The sequence below is a fragment of the Humulus lupulus genome, chromosome 6 (assembly GCF_963169125.1).
Source record: "Humulus lupulus chromosome 6, drHumLupu1.1, whole genome shotgun sequence".
NCBI classification, from domain to species: domain Eukaryota; kingdom Viridiplantae; phylum Streptophyta; class Magnoliopsida; order Rosales; family Cannabaceae; genus Humulus; species Humulus lupulus.
The window spans coordinates 186513505-186539644 of record NC_084798.1 but is presented as its reverse complement, the minus strand read 5'-3'; the positions used below and the strand labels follow the sequence as shown (position 1 = coordinate 186539644).

Genomic DNA, 26140 nt, shown 5'->3' with positions numbered 1-26140 from the left:
TACCCTACCTCAAATATTAGACAGGTGATTTAGATGATTTATCATATACTACCATGTGATCTAACCTACCTCAAATATTAGACAGGGGACATAGATGGTTTATCACATGTCATAATGGCCATTAATATATAGTGTAGTCTTATGTGGTATGCGTTATTATAGTCATATGTTTATGTTTATGTTTTATGTTTTTAGTAGATTTTCCTTGCTGGATATTAGGCTCATTCCTTTATTTTTATATGTGCAGGAAATAGTTATGGCGGTGGAAAGATTTTTGGCAGCTTGGGATTGTGTATTGAGGGAGAATAGATTCGGTGGACTGCATGAACGATTCAAGGACGATGTTGTTTTTAGTCATTTTAATTATGTTTTCTATGTATTTTCCGCACTTGATTATGTAACAAATTTATTTAACATTTTAAGTTAGGTTTTATTTTCAAATAATGGGATCCCATATCCGACCCTGATTTTTTTATGTATTTAACCTTTTCTTTACAGTTTTAATAAAGTTATGACTATTTCATATGTATGTTTTCTTAAGATTAGTGTCTATGTATATTAGTTCTTAATGGTCTAAAGTCTAGAATTAGTTGGGTCATTACACGCTATACTACCATTGTTCTGGCTCTAACCCGAACTATATTACCATTGTCCTGTCTTCAACCCAGACTATATACTTATCATGTCCTGGATCCAACCCGAACTATATACTTACCATGTCCTGGCTCCAACTCGGACTCTTTTACATTAGTGTAAAACACCCTTAAACTAGTACTTAATAAAACATTCACATTTTCAATGGTTTATAATAGAAAGCCACTTATTATAAATGTTTCAGTGGGGTCTCGCTTAAAACATGCAAGTTGGGCTCAAAAGTTTAAAAAGAAAATATTAGTTTTATACAAAGTTCTAAAACAAACAAAATTTTAAGTCCCACTGACAATTTTAAGAAAAATCCCATTAAACATAACATTATTAAAAATTGGTGTTTAAAGTTGATCGTTTCTCATCCATAGGATGCCCCACGGCATACACACCAGGACGACAGAACTCCCCACATCACCACGCGTGCCACAGAGAAACCTATTTGCTACCTGGAAGGGAAAGTAAGGGGGTGAGCTAAAAGCCCAGTAAGGAAGTACAAACAACAAGCAAGTAAGAATACAACAAATTACAAACACTATCATTCATCTTTATACATCATAGCATCATCATAAAATTGGCATCAATATCATAAACATAAACATATCCACGTCAACATAATGCCATCTATCATATCATGAACATCATAACAAAATCATAAACATCACCAAACATCATAACATAATCATAAATAATTCCTTGTGAACATGGCCCGCTAACTTGTCAATGCCACCCTTTGAGGTAAACAGGAGTCTCTGGTCCTTGAATAACCTCGGTGCGTCCGCCCTTGGAGTTACGTCTTTATATCCTTAGTAACTCGAGTTACGTCTTCACATCCTTAGTAACCCATTTTTTGAGTCGCGTTCAACACGCTAACAACTATTACATATAACTCGGTTACGTCTTCATATCCTTAGTAACCTCTTTATTTGATGTGTCACGTTCATCACGCTAACATCCATTCATATCATACAGCATTCATACAAGCCAACATATCATCACATTATAGCATTTCATAACTCATAACATTTTCATTCATACAAACAGTCTTACCATTCATAGCATAAACAATCATAAATTCTATCTAACTTCCTTACCTCAGGTCCAAGCTAAGTAAAACCACAACTTCTCAACGAGCCTATACCATAATCAAAACGACATTTCTTAGCTTCATATAATTACTATTTTGCCCTCTCATATAACTCATGTGTGCATGGGCCATGCACACATGGTAGGAGTTACACACAACATACACATATGCTTAATTACACATAAGGTCATAAAAAGAATAATGCTCATTCTACCTATATTGCATGCATCATCTTTCTATAAAAACTACATGGCTGCATTATATACATAATTTTGGTCGTAAAAGTGAATTTGCATGTAACATGCATACGTGGGAACGTTGCGTAAATGTGGCGTTTAAAACGATAATTCCATGCGTCTTACTTCTATCGTTTTAAAAATAATAGACTTGTAGCATGTTTTGTTTACCATTGTTTATCTTCTTAAAGTTACTAGGTTGATTAAATCTCCCAATACATTCTTTTTATTTCATAAAAACAATTTTATTTAGCCATTAAGAATATATAAAAGACTCATTTATTATTTTTAATTACAAAGAAAAGCAAAGGCATTGGAAATTATTTTAAAAAGAAAATACCTATGATTATCATGTCTCCTTAGAAAATAACAATTTAATTTAAGTTAATAGAATTTCATATTTTGATGTGAGAAAAATAATAATTTCAAGTGTGGGAAAAATATATTTTGTTTGAATTATTTTAAATACTTAATTTTATGTAACACAAATTCATATGTGAAAATTAAATAACTATATTTAAAACTTTTTAAACTAAACTTTCAGCCATTATTTAAAAATCACAAGTGGATTAAATCTAATATTTTTCTTAATCCAATTAAAGAAAATCATAACTTGTAAAATAACCACTCATATTATATTAAAAAATATCACTTTTAAGTTTTACCATTGTTTAGGTTATTTATTTATTTCAAAATACCAATCACATTTCTTTTATTGAAAAATATCACTTTTAAGTTTTACCATTGTTTAGGTTATTTATTTATTTCAAAATACCAATCACATTCCTTTTATTGAAACACATTTTACATTTTTAAACAAAAATTCCAGCAATCAAATTTTATCATTAAAATCACTATCCTTATTTTTAAAAACTCATATTTTCTCAAAAATATATAAAAAAAATCTGTAGATATTTATTTATACAAAATATCATTTCAAGACATAATTAAATTTCCCATCAAACTTCTTAAAACATCAAAACACTTGCAAATTTTATTTAAGCACTCAAAACATTATTCTCATCATAAACAACATCAGTTTTGCAAAAAACAGCAAGCACATTTAATCATAAAATTCATTCTTTTTATTATATTCACAAAATTCATGCTTATTTATGTACAATATTCCAACACAAACCCTAGCATGCTTCTAACATCTTTAACCATTTTAATCACACCATGAGCATACAATTTCATCAATCACCTTGAAACTTATTCACAAGTCATGAAAAAATAACCACCCTTGATCTTGTGTTAAATATACTCTCAATATATTATTACCATGCAATTATTCCAAAGAACAAAACCATCATAACTTCATACAAGATCTTGCCACAACCTATCATGATCTCTAAGATTAAATTGACATTAAATATATAAAAAAATATCCATCATGCTTTTGAATATCACCTTTAGGCCGAAATCCCCATAGGCAAAATAATCAAATCCTTTCATGTTATTTTTAAAAGAGATATTCATCATCATTTTTATAGTTCACAATTTAAAACCTTTGTCTATTTTCACATAGAGTCTTTAAGCCAAAACATACCCACCATCAAATCATAGAAGATCTTTAAACAACATATCATCAACACCGCATTTCAATAAGATTAATCATCTAATATATCAAAGGAGAACAAAACAATGACCACAAGACAAAAAGGTTCCCATCACCATTCTCAAACAATATTCTCCAAACCACAAGAAACCAAAGATAAAAACAATAACCACAAGACAAAAAGGTTCCCATTACCTCTCTTGCTAGAACTCAAGGACAATAGTGACAATAACCCAAACTATGGCCACCACTTGTTCAAGCCTAGGGTTTCGAAACCCACATGAAGAAAAGAAAAAAAAATGATCTTAGATTCAAGAAGGGGTAGAAATTAACATCACTATGAACCCAAATACTTACCCTAGGGATTTCGAACACTAGCCTCCAATCCTCTTGCAACAAAATCCAAACCTATCATCACCATCATTTTGCCTTGCTTAGAATCAAGATGTAGAGGAGACAAAATATAATGCTATGAACCTTAACCAATACCTTAGGATCCCTAGCCTTGGCCTCTTCTTTCTTCTCCTTCTCTTCTCCTTCATGTTCTTCTTCTCCACCTCTCTCTCTAGAACTCACAAGCTCTCCCTCTCCCTTCTCTCTAAGCACACGGCAGCCACCAAGCCAAATGAGCCTTCAATCTCTTTCTTATTTTCTATTTAAATGCCTCAATCTTCAAAACCTAGCTAAGGAAAATGTAATTATCATTTTCCTTTATTTTTCCATAAATTAAAATATAATTCAATTAAAAATTATACTCAGCCAATCAATCCATTTTATCATTGACAGCACACTAATTCCTCTCTTGTCTTCCTTGGCTGTCCATGGCTAATAAAGGAAATAATGTTATTCTCGTAACTCTAGGGTGCTGAGACTTGGGACTGGATTTTGACCCGTTTCTGTTACGTTTTAGGAAAAATGATATTCACAGAAAATGTAGATAATTTCATTATCTTTCTAACGGTACCAGTTTTGTCTAAATTAGATACCCACAGACCTTGTTATACCCGTTTTACTGAGGCTGGGTCTAAGGTTACAGGAATTCAAAAAATGACAACTCTATCATTTCTCACCATTTGTTTCCCAATATTTTTCTTGTGTGAACACAAACCTCTTTATTTCCCTTTCTTTTTATTTTCTTTTTAAATCCCTTAATTAAATAAAAATAAATAAACCAATAAAAGGAAATTAATGTGTAGAAAACTATTGCATGCACACCATGCAACCATGCACATGCACATACTCAATCACTAGGGTGCATCACTACCTACCATGCACCTTAGTACATTCAACCAAATCTCACATAATCACATTTTAAAAATAAAAATAATTACATATCATTTAACAATTAATTTCACAAAAATGCTACCAACAATTCTAACAATTAAATAAAATAACAAACCATTAAATACAACAAACAACAATTAAATAAAAAAATAAACAACATTTAAATAAAATAATTCACCACACTTAACACTTAAATAAAATAAAACACAAAAATTTTAATAACTAAAAGAAAAAATTTGGTGCACTACAATTAGGGTTCTGGCTCCAACCCGAACCTACTTACCATTTAGCCGCAGAATGCCAAAGCATTGCAAGAGTAGGCATTAAGCATACCCTGGTCCTAATGACCCAAACAAAACTAGTGTAATCTAATACTAGAAGCACACACTAGTATATTATCATTTCGTATCCAAGAAAGAGAAAGGCTAACTTACTAGGATTCCTTAGTTCCCAGCTGGATCTTTTAACTCTGCTATCCGCTTTTCCCTTCGCAGTTACTGTAATTAATGTAGTGTACTCAGATTAAACTAAGGCATACTCGTATAGCTAATATTCTATGATAGCTACATTCAATAAGGTTCTCTTAGAGACTCTATACTAAAAATTTCTCTTAAACACTTTACAGTGTATAAGACCATATTCCGCTTTAATCAATTTACGACCATCTGAGAAAATCATCCTTATCGCAACATTCTCTCTGCGCTGTGCATTTTAATATTCTATCTCTACATTACTCTCTCTAAATCGTATTACTCGTATTTTGGTTACTTATAAAAGGAGTTTTAGACAACTCTTAGTCTTAGAAAACTACCCACTTTTTACTCAAGTACTGAGTTTACCGTTTTCCATTCTTTACCCAAAAATACCATGTTTCAACCTTTTATAATTTATTATCCGATAACGATAATACTTTTTTATTTACAGTTTTATAAAACCAAACTCCCATTTTTACCATCTTTAATCCATAACCTAGGATCTTTATTACGTCATTTTTTAAAAGAAAGGGCAGTTGGACCCCGTGTTTAGAAAATGGTAAAAATAAATTCTCAATATCCTTAAGCTAATTTGGGATTGGTTAGATATCTAAAACTTCAGCTATTTTTTAAAACAACTTCATTTCCAATTTCGAACCTAACCTTTTCTCTATTCAATTTAGGGTGATAGAAATCCCGCTTTAAGCTCATATTCTATGTTAGGTTCTCTAGCCACAACCCTATAAAATCCTATTCATGTATTATACGTCCTAATGACGAGAACTAGGCAAAATCTCACGTCAAAAATTCAATTTAGGTTAGGAGAACTAACCTCCCAAAACTCATTTATTTACTAAGGTTCGAAATTACTAATTTTCCTCATTTTTAGGGAAACTTAGAAAAATTACTACTCTTAAACCGTGACATATTTTAATTTAAACTTTTACCAGGGCCTTGATACATATCTTGAAAATTTTCTCACCAAGTTTCAAAATTTTTGGGATGGCAAAAACCATTAAACAATTTAAAGAAATCTGGGCAGTGCCTGCTGCCCATGAGTTTTTCTCAAATTTTTAGCATATCCCAATATTTTCTAGAATTTTACTAGGATTTTTAATCATATCTAATTTAGTTTCCCTCAAAATTTTTAGGATAGGGGAACCCATTAAAAAATGTAAGGCACTCTGGGCAGTGTTTGCTGCCCAGAAATTTTGTTTTCAGATTATTAAGGCAAACTTTGAAAAAAATTATGTGATCCTTATACATATTTAAACTAACAGTTTACCAAATTTCATGGTTTTTGGCTCAGTAAAATGTGTTCAATATTCAAAACAATCTAGGCAGTGCATGCTGCCCATAAATTTTTCAGATTGCATCAAGATGCCAAAAAGTTCATAACTTAGGTTTGAAAACACCTTTTTTTTTATTTTCCAAAGCCTAAACTCAAGTACTCATCTAGAACTATGCAACCATACAAACTATTTCCACAAACAGAGGTAGTAGGGTACGATCTGACCCGTTGGAAGTCAGACCACAAAAACTTGGCAGCATACATTTTTACACATTCTAGCAAAATAAACACTACTATCAAAACCCTAGCCAATGCCTGCATGCAAATCAATAAATCAACCAAGCTAACTCTCAAGCATAAAATAAACTTCAAAAACCAACAAAACAACGTATACAAACAGATCTAACATCAATAACCAAGAATAACTCAAAAACCAACCAAAAATCTACCTTTGATGGTTCTAGCTTGGAGATGTGGTTCCTTTAGCTTTTCAAACTTCCTCCTTGTGTTCTATACACTCAAACCGAGCCCCAAGGTTCCACGTGCAAATTTTTAAAAGAGTGTTAGGGTAGAAGATGGAGATGATTGGAAAACATAAAAACTCTAGAACCCTTACCTTTGTTTTCACTAGATCACCAAAAAGCTTCAACTTTGAGATTCTCCTAGAATCACATCTCTTGAACCCTAGAATAAAATATCCATGAAATGCGTGGCCATTAGAATCACATGCATGCATATCCACCCCTTAGGGTTTCAGATTTGAAGAAAAAAAGAGGAGAAAAAAAATAGAGTAGGATTCGAACTTACTCTTCCTTAGTGTGCTCTTGGGCTTCTCCCCTTCTTCAATGGGGAAAGAGTGATCTTGCTCCTTAGAGAGAAAATGGAAGCAATGGAGAGGGAAGAGGGAGTGAGCTTCAGTTTTGGGGAGGAAAAAGGAGACCGTTCTTTTTTGTTTTCTTGAGGAAAAAAAGAAATTAAGAAAACTAATGATTGGATGTGTAAGAGGGAAATGATTGGGGGTTTAGCAAATGGGTGGGTAAGGCTCTTACTCTTCCTAGGGTAGGTGTCATAGACACTTGAGTACACTAGGGCATAGCCTAGCCACCCATCACACCCTCTCTCCACCTTTGGAAATGACTAAAATGCCCTTGTCCCTTTAAACTCACTTCTAGTGCACTCAAGGGCCCTTTGGTAATTTCACTCTCTAAATTTTTACCCTTTAGTTTTTAAATATCTCCAAGCAAAATAAAATAAATGTGAACAAAAATAAATTTTTTCACATAACACATAATTTTGGTAAATTATTCAAATTGACCAAAATGCCCTTAGAGGCTCGGGCAAGAATTTCCATTCTTAAGCCCGATAGATTGGAATTAAATCCCTAATCAATTTTCTTAAATTTACTGGCTTGACTATACAGTCCCATTTGCCAGATATTTTTATGCCATAGTATTCCTCATTTGACCTAATCCGAGATTTTTTCGTTATTAGGGTTTGCCCCTTGGTCCAATACTAATTCTCTTTGCATAGGCCTAAACCCTTATCAAATTATCACAACGGCAATAAAATTCACGAAATAACATAATTTCACATAATATTATATATCGAAATAATATTTTACAAAATTCTTCACTGGCTCCAACCGGCTAGTAACGATGTTCAAAATACGAGATGTTACAATACCTACAATTTATAGAAGTTTCATCCCTGAAACTCAAAATTGATGGGAGTACTGTTAGGTTCACTTTAGGTTTGTTTTAGAGATCGTTTTAGGTTGTGTTTTTAGTTATTTAGGATTGTTTAGTGCAGATTTATGCTTGTTTTCTTTTTGTTTCAGGTTTTAATGGTCAATTACATAATATGGAGTGAAATGAGAAGAAACATGTTAAATATGATAAATAAGATGGATTTCGTGTTGATTGTGGAGTTTCAAGACATTATGTGTGGAAAATACTACATTGAAGATGCTTAACACACGTCGTTTATGCTCTATAACGCAAGTCTGAACCTTCAAGCCGCATTTTTACCATGATGTATTCACTTTCTGGAAACACTTCTATAAATAGAAGTTGTATATATTTCTCTTATCTTTCCATAGCTTTTTGAATCATTCAATTCGGAGTTATATCGAAGGAGTTATGATCAAAATACGATGAGCTAACGCTGCAGGCTGTTCGAACCGAGTTTTGTCGGTTCTGACTTTAGCGCTACAGCGCCATAATAAGAGCGCTACAGCGCTAGTGCACCAGATTTTGAGGTATTTTGCCACTGTTAATAGCGCTACAGCGCTCCAGAAGTAGCGCTACAGCGCTAGAGACGCGATTTTCACAGATTTGATCATTTTTTGATGGGCAATTTGGTCCATTCACTTGGGAACTTTTGATAGGTTTTTTTGGAATCATATATGCGACTGAAAGAGGGCTAAAGACGACGACGGCTGGAGTAAGAACACCATATTGGAGGATTCGTCCCTGAGTTTTCTTCATCTTTTTCTGTCAATTTTCATGTTTGTAATTAAACAATTATATGGCTAGAATGAATATCATAGGCTAAATTTTCTTTTAGGGCTTTTATGTGAATCTTTTGGAAACCCTTGTTATGGTTTAATGCAAAGTTGATATTCTTCTTCATCTCTTTCAATTCCTTGCAATCTATGTTAATTGTGCGATTATTGATTGATCACCTCTAATTGCTATTTTATGAATCAAATTGAAATCTGAAAAGTGAAATTTGATATGCTTTGATTGTTTGGATGCAAATTTAATTTAGAACGAAGGTATCTAGGTTATTTGCTTATTTTCTGAGTTGTGTGGCTAATGCCCTCTACATGAATTAACTTACCATAGAAATATAGGAAGTTGTCATTTAGATTGAATTTCATAAGTCTTAACCAGATTATGAATTGTTGTTGCAACTTATTCTTGAATAGAGAGAAGGGGATATAGATGCTTGCATTAGGAAATAACAGGGTGGAAAAATAGAGAATCATAATTGTCCTAATTATATTTTCTTTGTTAATTTGTTTACTTTTTCATTGTGCTTTGTTAATATTTTTCTTAGTTTAAAAATCTCTTATAATTGTTTAACCGAATAGAATTAAAGGATTAATTGATTGGTAATTGATAAATCAGTCCTTGAGGACGATACTTGGTTTTACCATTTTATTACAAGTTTGCGACTGTGTGCACTTGCATAGCTATAAATTATATTTTCTGTTTTTGTCATATAGTTATTAGTTAACTCCTGATATATTCTTTCCACTGCCTATGCCTGTTTTCATTTGCTGTTACTGGTTTCGAATTCAGGTATGTTAGCAGCGAAGTTATAACGATCAGGTTGAGTTCTGGGCCTAATATCTGTGCTGTTGCTCTGCTATGAAATATTAGGTTCTCATATTGTTCAAGCCTCACAAAAGTTTTTTTTTAAGTAAGGATAATCAGTGAGAAGGTGGACTATATAGCATTATAGCATATAATCTATTGCTCTGCTCTGGATTGTGTATAATGCTAGATGTGACATTAGGCAATTTCTTGTGCATCATTCTTTTGAATCTTATAATTCATGCAGAAAAATAATATTATAGAGGCTAGTTGATGGGATTTTTGAAGTTTTGATGTAATTAATTGTTTTTTTTTTCTATTTTCATTCTAGTGTTTGTATCTAGAGAGATTTATTCTAATCATCAAGATATATAAAACAATATAAACATGGAAATTTTAACTTTTTTAAAGCTATTTTTTTAATTGCTTGTAAGAAAATTAACTTTGTTTTGAAATCTTTGATGTGCTGCATATTAAACTTAGAATATGTTTTGTGTTAGTCTTTGTAAAATGTGAAGTATTAAATTTATTTATTTTCATGTGAACAAATTAACCTAAATAGGTGAAATGTATTTAAATGCAGGGGTTGGAGATTGAAGGGGAGTTGCCTGAGAAAAAGACTTGTTATGAAGGAGTATTTTATAATTACTTTAGCATAGGTATGTTTGTGTGATTTTTGACTTGTCTAAGAGCTGATAATTATTCTGTATTAGTATATGTTTGTGTGTGTGTGGTTCGCTCCCTCTTAGTTTTATATGAAGCAGACCAGGGCTGTATTTTTTATCATTCTACACAAGCCTCCTTATTTTTTGGATCTATATTACAGGAATGGATGCTCAGGTGGCTTACGGCTTTCATCATTTACGTAATGAGAAACCTTACCTGGCACAAGGACCAATTTCTAATAAGGTCTGGTTTGTTATCTTATTATGTGAAAAGTCTTGTGATTACGGACTATTACCAATGATTTTTTAGAACTAAAATTGTTATTTGGATATTTGTATCTTGATGTAAATGTACCCTACTGGAAAAAAGGCACAATGCTTATTCTATAAATCTCATTTTGTAATTATGTGTTCCTCTAGTGTAAGAGCTATTGTTACTTTAAATCTTCTTAACTATGGAAGTGGACGACATCCCTGGGGTAATCTGAAGCCAGATTATTTGGAAAAGGTATATATCTCTCCTCGAGATAATGTTAATTTTCATTGGGTTTGTTAGCTCTATGTTCTTCTATGCTGTATGTTGGTTATGCAGATGCGAGCATGAAAATACTCGAGTACTTACGAAGTTATTGTTTTTCCCTGATTCATCAATAATACTCAAGTACTGTGGAGTTATTGTGTTTCACACTTTCACCTAACTCATCATAATTTGCCCCTTACCATATTTGATCTCATGTACCATATGGTCCCTTCAGACTTTACATGATTATAACATCCCCTGTTATTGAAGGGACTTAAGTTTCAGGTCAATAATGCTTATCTTGACATTTATTGTTCTCACAGAAAAAGTTTGTTGAGGCCCATGCTGATGATGGTCTTCTAGAAATTTTTGGCCTTAAGCACGGATGGCATGCATCATTTGTTATGGCCGAACTCATTTCTGCCAAGCACATTGCTCAGGTACTGCTCTTTATTTTTGATCTTATATTCATTCTATCATATGTGTTATAACTCTGCGTAGAAAGTGCACCTGCACCGTTTTATTTCATGCAATCAAAGTGAGTTCAGTGTTAGAATCCAAAGACTTGTTGAATTATCATATATGTATAAAATTTCTGCTGGGTATTTAGTAGGGGCATCTATTTTTCGGAGATCTTGATAAATGTACAAACTTTATTGATATTCTTCTGACCTTTCCAAGCTCTTTTCTTCAAGGATTTCGTATATTCCCCTGTAGTAAGGACATCGATTTTTTCACAATTGCAGCAATGCAATTTTTTCTCCTCATTTTTTTTTTAAATTCAAGGGAAAACAAATGACAAACTGATTAGTATCCAGAGACCAGGTTATAACTTATAAGAAATTGAATTTGCAGAAGCCATACAAGATTAGGCCCAAAACGCAACCTGATCTACAGTTTGTTATGAAATTTATTTATGATAGCCATTCTACTCTAAATAAGAGTTAGAGTTGAGGTAACATTGTAAAAGTTAGCTTAGCTTTGTTTGAGTTCTTTTCTAAGTTTCTTGTACTAAATTCTTGTGCATAAACTTCATGTTAGTGTTGTTTATACTTTCATCTTGATTCTTGTATTTTTGACATTTGTACTCATTGCTTGTTTCATTTAGTTTGCAACATGAATTGCCTAAAATTAAGTTTTCTTCATTGTTCCTGAGTGTTATCCTGGTTTCTTCTTTGAAAAACTGTTGTCTGGAAATGAATTTAGATGGTGTACCATAAATGATTGCATTGATCTGGTTTGTTAGTCTTGTACTCCTGTCATTTAAGGGCTAAGGTTATGGTTGGAATAGTAGCCTGTTGCTGACTCTTGAGCCCGTATTTATTAATGGAAATTAACAAACAAGTGTGAAAATGATTGCAAATTTTTTTAAATAATTTTTTTCTCTTTCTTGCTTGGTTTATTTTCAATATTATCGAAAAGGTCATGTAGTCTTTTGACTTTAAAAGTCTAATTGGTCTTGTAGTCGTAAATATGTTGCACACTGCTCTGTCATTGCATCTCGTTTTTCTCTTCCTTCCTTCAATTATCCAGCAGCCTTGCCCATAAAGAGCGAAGGTGACAGTAAAAGGCTAAGGGTCGGGTAAGTTTGAGATATATATTCTCTCTTCCTTTGTATGTACATATTGCCTATGCCTGTTTTCATTCGCTGTTAGGCAATTCATGTTGCAAACTAAATGAAACAAGCAATGAATATAACTACTCTCTGTTGTGTTGGCTTAAAAATACTTGTCTGAGTGTTCAAAAAAAATTAAATATTACCTTTATCTTTATTTTTTCCATAGTATAATTCATGTCTTACATGTGTATATATATAGATAAGTATTAAAACAGATTGTCATGAAATGATCAAATAAAACACAAAAGAAACAATTTAAATCATATTTTTTAATATGAAAACATAATTGATAGAGACTCTTGTAAGTAATCTTTGTAGAGTATCTTGTAACCACTTTAACATCATTTATGATTTTAGCAACTATAGAATGAAATCTTGTGATAGTGACTACTCTGAGGTTATTATTACTTTTATTACTACAAATTTTATCTATTAAGTGGTAGCTGCTAGATTTGTTATGGTTTTCTATGAATCTGTTAGTCTTACTCTAATTTTTAGCTCATTATAAGTGATGTATTCTCTTTTTCTATTTAACACTTCAATATATTTCATTAAAGTTCAGTTCATTCATTCTCTATCCTCTCTGATTTTCTCATTCACTTTCATTTCTGAATTTAACTGTTTGTTTTGTGGGAAATTCATATGCTTAGATTTTTCTTTCTTAATAGGCTGATATGACCATGTTAGAAGACGAACTACCAACAAAAAGATGACTTTCATCAGCCCTTGTCAAGGTATAAAGAAGAAAGTCTTCTGTTGTGCTTTAGAATTATGCTGCTGAATGTTTCTTTCATTTTCATTAAGTTTTAGGTATTAATAGAGTACTCTGTTTGGCAGTGGAATTTTCTCTTCGTTCATCTCTTAGCTTATTGTTTTAAGTTGCATGTTTTGTTGCTTCAGTCGTTTTTCATGGTAGTACATCTTGCTATACCCTGCTGTTTCGTCAAGTTTTGGAGTTATTACAAATTTAATTTAAACTTTATATGCTTACAGGTGGAAACTAGCTTAAGTATTATGTTCTTAATAATAAAAGGATTTTGTTTTTTTACAATGAGCAGGTATATTGAGATGATTTCTTTGGAGCAATTCTTGACAACATTTGTAGTTGAGGCCTTTAGAATGGAAGAATGTATTTCACTAATTTTTTTATACATTTCTTGTTTTGTATTTAGTGATAAAGGAATCAGAATTGGGCATAAATTATGTTGTGATATGATTTCTTAAGCCTAGACTAGTAGACTAAATATTGTAATTACATTTGAGTAATTAATAAAAATCTATTTATGTTACCTTATTTGGCTTCAACTTTCATATTTGTTTTCCTAGTTTTGTGTAAGTAAAAAAAGATTATGTTTCTCTAAGCTAATATAACACATGTGTTATACTAAAGTGTAGTATAACACAAATAATGTGTTATACTAAAGTATAGTATAACACAAAAAAAAGTGTTATACTAAAATGTAGTATAACACAAAAAAAAGTGTTATATAATCGACTATAAATAACATAATTAAACACTTATCTATATATTAAAATAACACAGAAATTGTGTTATCGTTGACAGTACAATAACACATCTGTATAACACTGATAAAGTGTTATGTAAAGTATCCTAACCTACGATAACATAGTTGGTCTTAACACATCAGAAAGTGTTATCGTATGTTTTGATAACACATTTTCGGTGTTATTAAAAGCATTTTTTCTTGTAGTGGCGGGTGGAAGGGCTAGTCGGTAAGCTGCCTTTCCAATGCGTTCTAGAACCTTAAATGGTCCTATGTACCTAGGACTTAACTTGCCCTTTTTCCCGAACCTCATAGCTCCTCTCAGTGGAGATATCTTTAACAGTACCTTGTCCCCAACTTCCAATTATAATGGTCTCCGACAACGATCAGCATATTTGTGTTGTCGATCTATAGAGGTCTATAACCTTTGACGGATTGATCTAATGTCTTCCATAGCTTGGTCTACCACTTCTGATTCCAAGAATTTCCTCTCGTCGGTCTCATGCCAGTGGATTGGAGTTCGGTACTTTCTTCCGTATAGTGCCTCATAAAGAGCCATTTTTATCGATTCATGATAGCTATTACATGATAGCTATTACACCATTTGTAGTCTTAATGGGTAAGAAATGAGTAGATTTTGTCAATCTATCCACGATAACCCAAATAGCATCGTGCCCATTCGTAGTGTGTGGAAACCCGGTAACAAAGTCCATGGTAACCATTTCCCATTTCCACCCAGGGATTTCTACCGGCTGCAGTAACTCTATTAGCCACTGATGCTCCACCTTGGTTTGTTGACATGTCCAACAATGTGCCACGTACTCCGCTACATCTCTCTTCATTCCTACCCACCAAAAGTATCTTTTGAGATCCTGATACATCTTAGTGGCTCCAGGATGCATAGCATAAGGAGTATTGTGAGACTCATAAAATATTTTCCTTTTGATCTCCTCATCACCGGGCACGCATATTCTACCCTTGAAACCCAACATTCCATCCTCTGAGAAGTGAAACCCTGGTCACATGTCTTTCATAGTCTCATGCACCAGTCGTTGGATCCAAAGATCTGCAAGCTGTCCCCCTTGGATCGCTTCCATGATCATGGGTTGCACGGATAACTTTGCCAATCTTCCCACTACTATCTCCAAATCCAATTCGGATATATTAGTTTTTAGTTCTTGGGGTATTTCTTTCACTGAAATTACATAAGCCATTGGTTGCCGACTCAACAAGTCAGCTACTTTATTAGCCTTGCAATATATCACAATCGTTGAACAATTCTAACCACCTCTGTTGTCTCGTGTTTAACACTTTCTGGGTGAAGAAATATTTCAAACTCTTGTGATCCATATATATATCGCAATGGATCCCATAGAGATGTGTTTCCAGATCTTCAATGCGAACACTACTGCTGCTAACTCCAAGTCGTGAGTTGGATAGTTTTTCTCGTAATTTTTTAGCTGTCGAGAGGCATATGTGATCACCTTCCCATGTTCCATCAATACTACACCGAGTCCTTGACCTGATACATCACTGTAAATGGCATAACCCTTTGTTCCTTTTAGGATAATGAGCACTGGAGCAGTTGTTAATCTGGTTTTTAACACTTGAAAACTTTGTTCGCACTTGTCTGTCCACTTAAACTTGATGTTCTTCCGAGTTAGTGCAGTCATAGGCGTAGCTATTTTGGAGAAGCCCTCCACAAAGCGCTTGTAATACCCTGCCAAACCCAAGAAACTGCGGACCTCTTATGCGTTCTTTGGGGATTTCCATTGTTTCACTGCCTCGATTTTGGCCGGATCATATGCAATCACGTCTCCTGACACCACGTGTCCTAGAAAACTCACTTGAGTCAACCAGAATTCACACTTGGAGAACTCGCTATACAACTTTTTCTCATGCAATCGTTGTAAGATTAGTTCCAGGCGTTGAGCGTGTTCTTCCTAGTTTCGCGAGTATATGAGTATATCGTCTATAAACACGATCACGAATTTGTCTAGACACTCACCCAGTACCCTATAGATAAGATCCATAAATGTTGCAGGCGCATTAGTGAGTACAAAAGACATCACCAGTAACTCGTAGTGGCCATACCGAGTTTGAAATGCAGTCTTGGGAATATCTGATTCCTTGACCTTCAACAGGTGGTACCCGGATCTCAAGTCGATCTTCGAGAATACTGATGCTCCTTATAGTTGATCAAATAGATCATCAATTCTGGGCAATGGGTATCGGTTCTTGATTGTCACTTTGTTGAGTTCACGGTAGTCTATACACATTCTCATGGAGCCATCTTTCTTTTTCACGAATAGTACCGGGGCTCCCCAAGGAGAATGACTTGGTCATATAAATCCTTTATCCAAGTATTCTTGTAATTGCGCTTGCAACTCTTTAAGCTTTGCTCGTTCCATCCGGTATGGTACCTTTGAAATAAGTGTGATGCCTGGAATCAACTCGATCTTGAACTCGACTTCTCGGTCCGAGGGTATCCCTGGAAGATCCTCAGGAAACACTTCTGGGAATTTGCACACCACTGCTACCTCTTTTGATTGTAGCTTGGACTCCCTATCCTTGTCTATTATGTTCGCCAGGTAGCTAATACATCCATCATCCAATAATTTCCTAGCCTTCATCGTGGAGATTATAGCAACACTCTTCTCACTGGCTGTGCCTTGGAACATGAACAGTTCTTCCCCAGGTGGGTTAAAAGTCACATTTCTTTGTTTGCAATTTTCCACCACCCCGTATTTGGTTAGCCAATCCATACCAAAACTAACATTGTACTCTTGTGAATCTAAAACTAGCAAGTCCACGGTCAATTACAAGCCTTCTACCTAGACTAGTACGGCTTTAACCCAAGACCGTACCATCATATCCTTCCTCGAAGGTAAGGATACACCACATACATTATCCATAGGCCCGGGATTTCTATCTATCTTATCAACATAAGATGCAATAATAAAAGAATGGGATGCACCTATGTCCATCAATGCATATGTTGATTTATTAGCCAACCTAACACCATGTCGGAAGTCCCAGCTCATTTATCACTTTGGGTGAGTGCATAGACTCGTGGTGCAGTTCCTACTGGCTTTGGTTGGTCGTCTCCTCCCTTCTAACTATGATTCGAGTAGTGCCTGGAGAAATGACATGGCTTTCCATAGGTGAAGCAGTTGTTGTTGTTGCACTCGCCTGGGTGGTGCCGATTACACTTGTTGCATTGCAGCCAATAATTGTTTTCTCTCCTTGGATGCTTGTTGAAGTTCAAACTTCATCTTGTTAGCTCCATCCTTTGTTTATTATTTCCACCATCAGGAAACTGAGAGTTTCCTGGAGTATCGGTCTTCCCCATACTTTGATTGCCTCTGATGCAAACTTCCCAGAAGATTTGCTCTGGTTGTTAGAGTATCTTCCTCAGTCATTTGGAACATATGCTCATTCTTCAGCTCTGTAGGGCTCCTTCTTTTCTTGTACTAACCAGGATTCTTGGAAAATTGCTCTCTATGGCTTCATCATAAGTACCCGGGTTGGTCTTCCTGGTATCCATGAACTGAGTTATCTCTCTTTTCAACCCCTTCATGAATTTGCGTACCCAGTTAGCTTCAGTGTGTACCAGATACGGAGCAAATCTTGAGAGTTGGTCAAACTTGTGCACGTACTTCTGTACGCTAGATGACCATTGGACTAGGTTGGCGAACTCAACCACCTTTCGATCTATCACTGTCTAGTTGTAGTACTTGACATTGAAAATGGTCAAGAATTCTGCCCACTCCATCTGTCCAACGTCATGCCCCTTCCTAGCAATATTCCACCAGATGAGGGTATCCTTCCTCAACATATACATCGCACATATTACCTTTTCTCTTTCGGTAGCCACCACAAAGTCAAAGATTCTCTCTAGCAAGCTGACCCATTCCTCTGCCATCAAGGGGTCTGAAGTCCCTTTGAACACAGGTGGGTTTTTCCTGCTAAACCGTCCCGAGATCGGTTTCGGCTGTTCTATTCTAGGTGCATCTGCTAGCAGATTTTCTCCCACCAGTAGGTCTTTTTGCGCTGAGAATTTTTGTTGTTCGAGAACATATTCCCGAGGTGCTGGGGGTGCGGGGTTGTGTGGCACTTCCGGAAATCTTTGCATCAATGCCTCAAACATCTAAGCGTTCGCCACATTCTGCTCATGCACAGTCCTTCTCAGACCCTCTATCTGAGTTGCCAGATTTGGTTTTGGTTGTGCTCTTTGTCCACAACTTCTCCCTCGGCCATGACATGCATCTTGGTCAACGACTGCTCTCTCAGCTTGGTCTGGTGGGTTAACAGCTCGACCTCCCCTGGCTCGAGTGTTAGGCACCATCGTGAGTCCCTATTCAACAATGTTTAAAACCTTTTAGTATACAAGTTTCCCATGCACAAGGAAAAGGAAAGAAAATCATAACGATTCAACTCAAAATGAGTAGTCATAACATTCGAGGTGATAACCTAGCAATACAAAATGATCGTGACAGATCATGCCATAAAATTTAGTCAGCAGTATGATAAATACAAAAGAGAACCCTAACTACACGTGGGGTTTCTACATACACCTGCTACCACTATTCAAAAGTTCTAGAAATTTGTAGGTTTGCAAAGTCTTTGCAAGAGTATCAACAAGACTTTCACAGCAAAACCTAATCTACCCTATCCATCAGCATATCCAGCTCTACATCAGAATCCTTGTCCAGTTGCTCGACACCCCCTTCAGGATTGCCCTCGTCGTCACCCACTAGGTCCACTATTGGCTCGGCCATTTCCTCCATAACCTTGCCATCTACTGCAGTTTCCACCGCAGGCTGGGGTGGCTCATGAAGTGCAACGTCCAGTGCGAGAGCCTCTCTACCATCTGTCCCTCTTGGTACCTCTCCTGCCACCGGGACATGAGAAAGTGTGGTAAGAACATGAGCTCGATAGATGCTCGAAACGCTAACTAGGAAATGGTGGTTGGGTCCTTGTAGCAATACTGGAACCAGTGAAATGCCTCGTCTCTCAGGTATAGGCTAGCTAGCCTCACCTGGTAGGTAAGTGAAATCTCCATATCCTGAAGGATTATGTCGATCATGTATGTCCATTCTCATACTTAGGACGAAGAGTCATGTTCCCCAGTGAACACACATGGGAATGCGCTATGGAAAGCATGGTGAAAGCGGAGTCTCTGGGCAAGAGGATACCCAAAGAGTGGGTCCTCTAGGACCGGATTAACTATCTCTGGCAAATATTCCATCGCATGTACAATTTATAGGATTGAAGTAAACAAAAGAAAGCAAAGGAAACAGACATGAAAAGACAGTACTTACAGTTAGTGCCAGTCTATCTTGCAGAATGTACATGTGGGTTTGTCTACAGAATCGACTCAACTTGAGCTCTGATACCAGTTGTAACAACCCTCAAACATACAAGACAAAAACATGCAGAAATCTAAACTTTTACTTTAATTCATTGTACCAAAAATCCTACAAAAAAAACTTTCAAAAATATCGTGTGCGCACACTTTTAGTTTTAGCAACCAAAATTAAAACTACTCTTTTACAGAGTTAAAGAAAAACAAATGTCATAAAATAAATAACAAGCTGCCAACGTTTCTTTTCAAAATGGTGTTCCATCAAATCCTCCCCATGTCGGGCCACACATACATATCCACAAGAAGACTCAGGCGCTCACTGCTCCACTTTGCTTTTGCACTTACCTACAACATGAAACAACTAGGTAAGCGAAAACTCTTAGTAAGAATAGCCTTGCACACGAATATACTGAACTCGGTAATGAGTTGCCCTAAGGTAGTTACCACTACAGGTCATAGGGTATTGGATAATTTCCAACCCTATCATAAAATTCTCAATAATAGTCCTAACATAAAATCAAGCACATTGGTTATGCCCAACAACCAATGTTCATACATATCAAAACCACCTCCATTCATAAATTTCCCAAAGCATCTAACATAGATAACCATATCGAACAATAACTTTGGTTGTTTCTAACAACCAAGTTCACTCATATCGCAATAACCTACACTAAGAAAATTCCCAGAACACACAATATATCACTCATATCGTAATATCCCGCACTTAGAAGATTCTCAGAGTATTCAATTATATTTAACACACATTATGACTAAACAATTAAATTATCAACAAGGGATCTAGGCCACAACCTGATTCCATCATTTATGTCCCGTCTCCAACCTGGACTATATTACCATTGCCCTGGCTTCAACCCAGACTATATTACCATTGTCTTGGCTTCAACCTGGACTATATAGTTACTATGTCCTGGCTGCAACCCGGACTATATCACCATTGTCCTGGCTCCAACCCGGACTATATTACCATTGTCCTGGCTCCAACCCGAACTATATTACCATTGTCCTGGCTTCAACCCAGAATATATACTTACCATGTCCTAGCTCCAACCCAGAATATATACTTACCATGTCCTGGCTCCAACCAGGACTATTTTATGTTAGGGTTCTAGCTCCAACCCGAACCTACTTACCATTTAGTCGCAGAATGCAAAAGCATTGCAAGAGTATGCATTAAGCATACCCTGGTCTTAATGACCCAAACAAAACTATTGTAATCTACTACTATAAGCACACACTAGTATATTCATGTTGTAGCTAAGAAAGAGAAAGGCTAACTTACTTGGAGTCCTTAGTTCCCAACTGGATCTTTTAACTCTGCTATTCGCTTTTCCCTTCACAGTTACAGTAATTAATATAGTGTACTCGGATTAAACTATGGCATACTCGTTGTTGCATAAATTTAAGCAAAGTGCAAGTGTACATTGTCAACAACAAGTAATACAGTAGCAAGTACCAGATATCGTCTCCACAAGGACTATTTTTTTAGTTTTTGATTGTGAAACTAAGTTCTAACAAAATGATTTAAAAGCACTCAAATTTATTAAAAAGATTGCGGTATAAGAACTAAGTAATTAAATACTATTAAATGCAGAAAATTAAAAGAAACAACTCAGGAAAATTGTATCAAGGAGTAACAAATATATGATGGAAACTAGAATAATTATCCCCCAAATATACAACTCTGACAGTGATGCTGGATTGATGCTGCAGCAACTGGTGGTCTATTAGTCCAAAATTCTAATTAATTTTTATAGGCTTTCGTCAAAGAACTATGATTCTAATCTCTTAATTAAATCACCTATGTCTATGCTAATTCAATTTCAAAGATTTAATTCAAGCATCAATTACATAAGACTATGCATGGTAATAATATATGTCCACATCACTACAATATTGAAATCAATGAATTCAAGCATGAACCATTCAAATAGTGTGTCAATTAATTCCAAACTTTTCAAATTTGAACATTAACCCAACTACTTACTAAATGTGATCAATCATTAGCAAGTATTAATCATGAGAAATATATGAATGAATAAACCTAAAGTGCATTACCATCAAACTCAAAATATCACAAGTCACATATTAGGGTTCAAATTATCCTAGCTAACTATAGTTTAGCTCATAGTTACAAACTCAAAAATAGCCCAATAAATGAAGTTCATATTCAGAATTTCAACAAGAAAAATTAAAAATACTAAGAGGAGAGAGAGAGAGAGAGGCAAGTCAATGGGAGGAAGTCTCCAAGTTGTCATTTTCTTCTAGGTCCTTCCCTTTTGTTCTTGTCTTCTTCTCCCCTTCAAGCTCTCCAAAATATATATGTATATATCTTCCTAATAAAACCAGGCGGCTGCTCCTTCTTTTTTGCTCTCTGCCTATCTTCTTTTCCTCTTTAAGAAAAAAGATGATGATAGGTTTTCTTTTCTTGGTCCTTTTTGCCCCACGTGGGCCTTTTGTTTTTTTTCCTTCTTTTCTTTTTTTAAAGCCCAATGGGTCCACAAACTTTTAATCGCCCAAAACCCTTTTAATTATTGCTCAGCCCAAATTACATAAATAAATAAAAAACTGAGTTGGCCAATTACACTCCCACGTGGGCCCTTGAAGTAGCTGGCTGGGCAGACGCGATGCTGCTGCAATGCTGCAACATTCCCTCTTGTTGAGACCATTTAAAGCTTCAATTTCTTTCCAAAAGTAAAAAATTCTACCAACCAGCTGCCAAGGACAATTTTTACAATTTAGGGTATATTTTTCCAGCATTATACTAATATCTAATATTATCTTATTATATTTAATATTTGACAAAACTAAAATAAAGACACTACAAAGCACCCTAAACTACTCTTTCTTGATAAAAATATAAGTTTAAAAGCATAAAAATAACTCTAATTCCTAGAGTTATCACTCGTATAGCTAATATTATATGATAGCTACATTGAATAAAGTTCTCTTAGAGACTCTATACTAAAAATCTCTCTTATACACTACCAGATTCCGCTTTAATCAATTTACGGCTTTCTGAGAAAATCGTCCTTACCGCAACATGCTCTCCGCGCTGTGGATTTTAATGTTCTATCTCTAGATGACTCTCTCAATCGTATTACTTGTATTTTGGTTACTTATAAAAAGAGTTTTAAACAACTCTTAGTCTTAGAAAACTACCCACTTTTTACTCAAGTACCGAGTTTACCTTTTTCCATTCCTTACCCAAAAATATTGTATTTCAACCTTTTACAATTTATTATCCGTTAATGATAATACTTTTTTCTTTATTGTTTTATAAAACCAAACTCCCATTTTTACCATCTTTAATCCATAAACTAGAATCTTTATTACGTCATTTTTTAAAAGAAAGGGCAATTAGACCCCATGTTTAGAAACTGGTAAAAATGAATTCTCAATAACCTTAAGCTAATTTGAGATTGGTTAGATATCCAAAACTTTAGCTATTTTTTAAAACAACTTCATTTCCAATTTTGAACCTAACTTTTTCTATATTCATTTTAGTGTGATAAAAATTCCGCTTTAAGCTCATATTCTATGTTAGGTTCTCTAACTACAACCCTTTAAAATCCCATTCACATATTATGCGTCCAAGTGATGGGAACTAGGCAAAATCTCACGTCAAAAATTTAATTTAGGTTAGGAAAACTAACCTCCCAAAACTCGTTTTTTGTTAAGGTTAGAAATTACTAATTCTCCCCGTTTTTAGGGCAACTTAGAAAAATTACTACTCTTAAAACGTGACATATTTTAATCTAAAATTTTACCAGGGCCTTGATACATAACTTAAAAAAAAATTCACCAAGTTTCATAAATTTTGGGATGGTAAAATTCATTAAACAATTTAAAGAAATCTGGGTAGTGTCTGCTGCCCAGGAGTTTTTCTCAGATTGTTAGGGTTCTTTAAAAAATTATTTCTCTTACAACTTAGCCTAGCTTTTTCTAAAATTTTAACATGATCTTTAATCATATATAATTTATGTTTTCTCAAAATTTCATAATTTTTAGGATAGGGGAACCCATTAAAAAATGTAAGATAATCTGGACAGTGTTTGCTGCCCAGAAATTTCATTTTCAGATTATTAGGGCAAACTTTGAAAAATCATCACTCTTTAACCATTTTTTATTTTCTTCTAAAAAATTTCTTTGAATCTTATACATAATTAAACTAACATTTTACCAAATTTCATGACTTTTGGCTCAGTAAAACGTGTTCAATATTCAAAACAATCTGGGCAGTGCATGCTGCCCAGAAATTTTCCAGATTGCATCAAGATGCCAAAAATTTCATAACTTAAGTGTGAAAATACCTTTTCTCGATTTTCCAAAGCCTAAACACAAGTAATCATCTATAACTATGCAACCATATAAATTATTTCCACAAACAGAGGTAAAAGGGTACGATCGGACCCATTGGAAGTCAGACCACGAAAACTTGGCAGCATGCATTTTTACACATTCTAGCAAAATAAACACAACTAGAAAAACCCTAGCCACAAGCATTAATGCAAAGTAACAAATCAATCAAGCTAACCCTCAAGCATAAAATAAACTTTAAAAACCAACAAAACAACCTATACAACCAGATCTAACATCAATAATAAAAAACAACTCAAAAACCAACCAAAAATCTACCTTTGATGGTTTCTTGCTTGGAGATGAGGTTCCCTTAGCTTTTTAAACTTCCTCCTTGTATTCTATACACTCAAACCTAGCCCCAAGGTTCCACGTGCATATTTTTAAAAGAGTGTTAGGGTAGAAGATGGAGATGAGTGGAAAACATAAAAACTCTAGAACCCTTACCTTTGTTTTCACTAGATCACCAAAAAGCTTCAAGTGTGAGATTCTCCTAGAACCACCTCTCTTGAACCCTAGAATACAAGATCCATACCATGCATGGCCATTAGAATCACATGCATGCATATCCACCTTTTAGGATTTTGGATTTGACGAAGAAGAGAGGAGAAAAAAATAGAGTAGGATTCGAACTTACTCTTCCTTAGTGTGCTCTTGCTCCTTATAGAGAAAATGGCAGCAATGGAGAGGGAAGAGGGAGAAAGCTTCTGTTTTGGGGAGGAAAATGGAGAGAGTTCTTTTTTGTTTTCTTGAGGAAAAAAAGAAATTAAGAAAAATAAGGATTGGATGTGTAAGTGTAGCGCACCAAAATTTTTTCTTAGTTATTAAATTTTGTGCTTTATTTTATTTAATTGTTAAGTGTTGGGATTATTTTATTTATTTGTTTAAATTAATTGTTAGAATTGTTTGGTATAATTTTTTGAATTTAATTGTTAATTATTTATTTTAATATGTGAATAATTGAGTTTTGGTTGAATGCACCAAGGTGCATGGTAGGTAGTGATGCACCCTAGTGATTGAGTGTGTGCATGTGCATGGTTGCATGGTGCACTTGTATAGAATTTTCTACACATTTTATTTTTTCCTTTTATTAGATTTTTTTAGTGTATTTAATTGAAAAATAAATAAAAGGAAGAGAAGTGGACGACATAGGTGGGAAAAGGGAAGATTTGTTTTCCATTTATTTTTGTCAATAAAATAAATTAAAATAAAAGAAAATAGCAAGAAGAGGAAACTTACCCATTATGTTCATTAGGTTATTTTTGGCTAAGTTAGAATAAAAAGGGAAGAGAGAAAATATGAGGCCATTTTGGTGGCTTGGAGCCGTCAGCCTAGTGAGAGAAGGAGAGAGAGAGTGCGCGAGCTAGAGAGAGAAACAGAAGAAAGAGGAGAAAAATAAGAAGAAAAGGGTTCAATCCTAGGGTATGTCTCTTTGTACTTGTGGTTTCTAGACTTCTTCTCTTGATTCTTGGGTTATATGGATTGATGGATTTTTTTTTATTTTGATGCATGTGGGATTTGACCTAGGCGTGGGCTTGGGTATTTATTGTGTTTTGGTTTGTGGCAATAAAATCTATGTAAAAGCATGAAGGGTTTTGGTTGTTTTGGCTAAGGGAGTGTCGGCCTAGGTGTGATGCCCAAGCATGTTTAGTTTCACCAATTATTTTTAATGTCAGTGTACTCTTAGAAACATGATAGGTTTGTAAGATTTGAAATGGGTTCCTTTAAAATGTTAATAGATGCATGCTAGGGTTTAAGTGCTGTCTTGATCTATTTTATGCTAATGTAATTCTCCCCAATATTTTTGTAAACATGAAAAAAAGGAAACGTGATATATGGAGGATGAGGTTTCATCCATAGGTGTGATGTATGATGAGATTGTTTTATTTTTGTGCCACCCATGCATATTAAGAACATGCTAGGTTAATTGGTTAAATGAAAGGTTTGTCTTAAATCCTTTATAAATTGATGTATTGGTGGTAAATGATTATTCATATTTGAGTTTTGGAAAAACATGAGTTTGAAATGAATTTTATGATGAATATTGTTTGCTGATTTTTGTGAATAAATGGTGTGAAATATGATGAGAATAATTTTTTGCATGCACAAACATTTTTGCAAGTGCTATGAGGATTTTATGAAATTAAAAGGGTATTTTAATTTACATTAAAATGATTATTTTTACTCAAA

The 26140-nt window shown here is 34.5% G+C and overlaps 3 long non-coding RNA genes across 4 annotated transcripts; 2 read left to right on the top strand and 1 right to left on the bottom strand.

Moving 5' to 3' along the window:
- Window positions 1-3652: 3652 nt before the first annotated feature.
- On the bottom strand, window positions 3653-4151 carry LOC133784352 (uncharacterized). Its single transcript, XR_009871296.1, has 3 exons — window positions 4016-4151; window positions 3884-3934; window positions 3653-3787 (listed from the first exon to the last, which is right to left on the bottom strand). It is a non-coding gene; the product is annotated as an uncharacterized LOC133784352 (long non-coding RNA).
- Window positions 4152-9853: 5702 nt separating this feature from the next.
- On the top strand, window positions 9854-10934 carry LOC133782827 (uncharacterized). Of its 2 annotated transcripts, none has more exons than XR_009870724.1 (3): window positions 9854-9960; window positions 10478-10553; window positions 10721-10934. It is a non-coding gene; the product is annotated as an uncharacterized LOC133782827 (long non-coding RNA). The 2 variants fall into 2 exon arrangements; XR_009870725.1 differs by having other exon boundaries at window positions 9874-9909.
- A 31-nt stretch (window positions 10935-10965) lies between these two features.
- Window positions 10966-13986, top strand: LOC133782826 (uncharacterized). The gene is made up of 2 exons (XR_009870723.1): window positions 10966-11519; window positions 13756-13986. It is a non-coding gene; the product is annotated as an uncharacterized LOC133782826 (long non-coding RNA).
- The last annotated feature ends 12154 nt before the right edge of the window (window positions 13987-26140 follow it).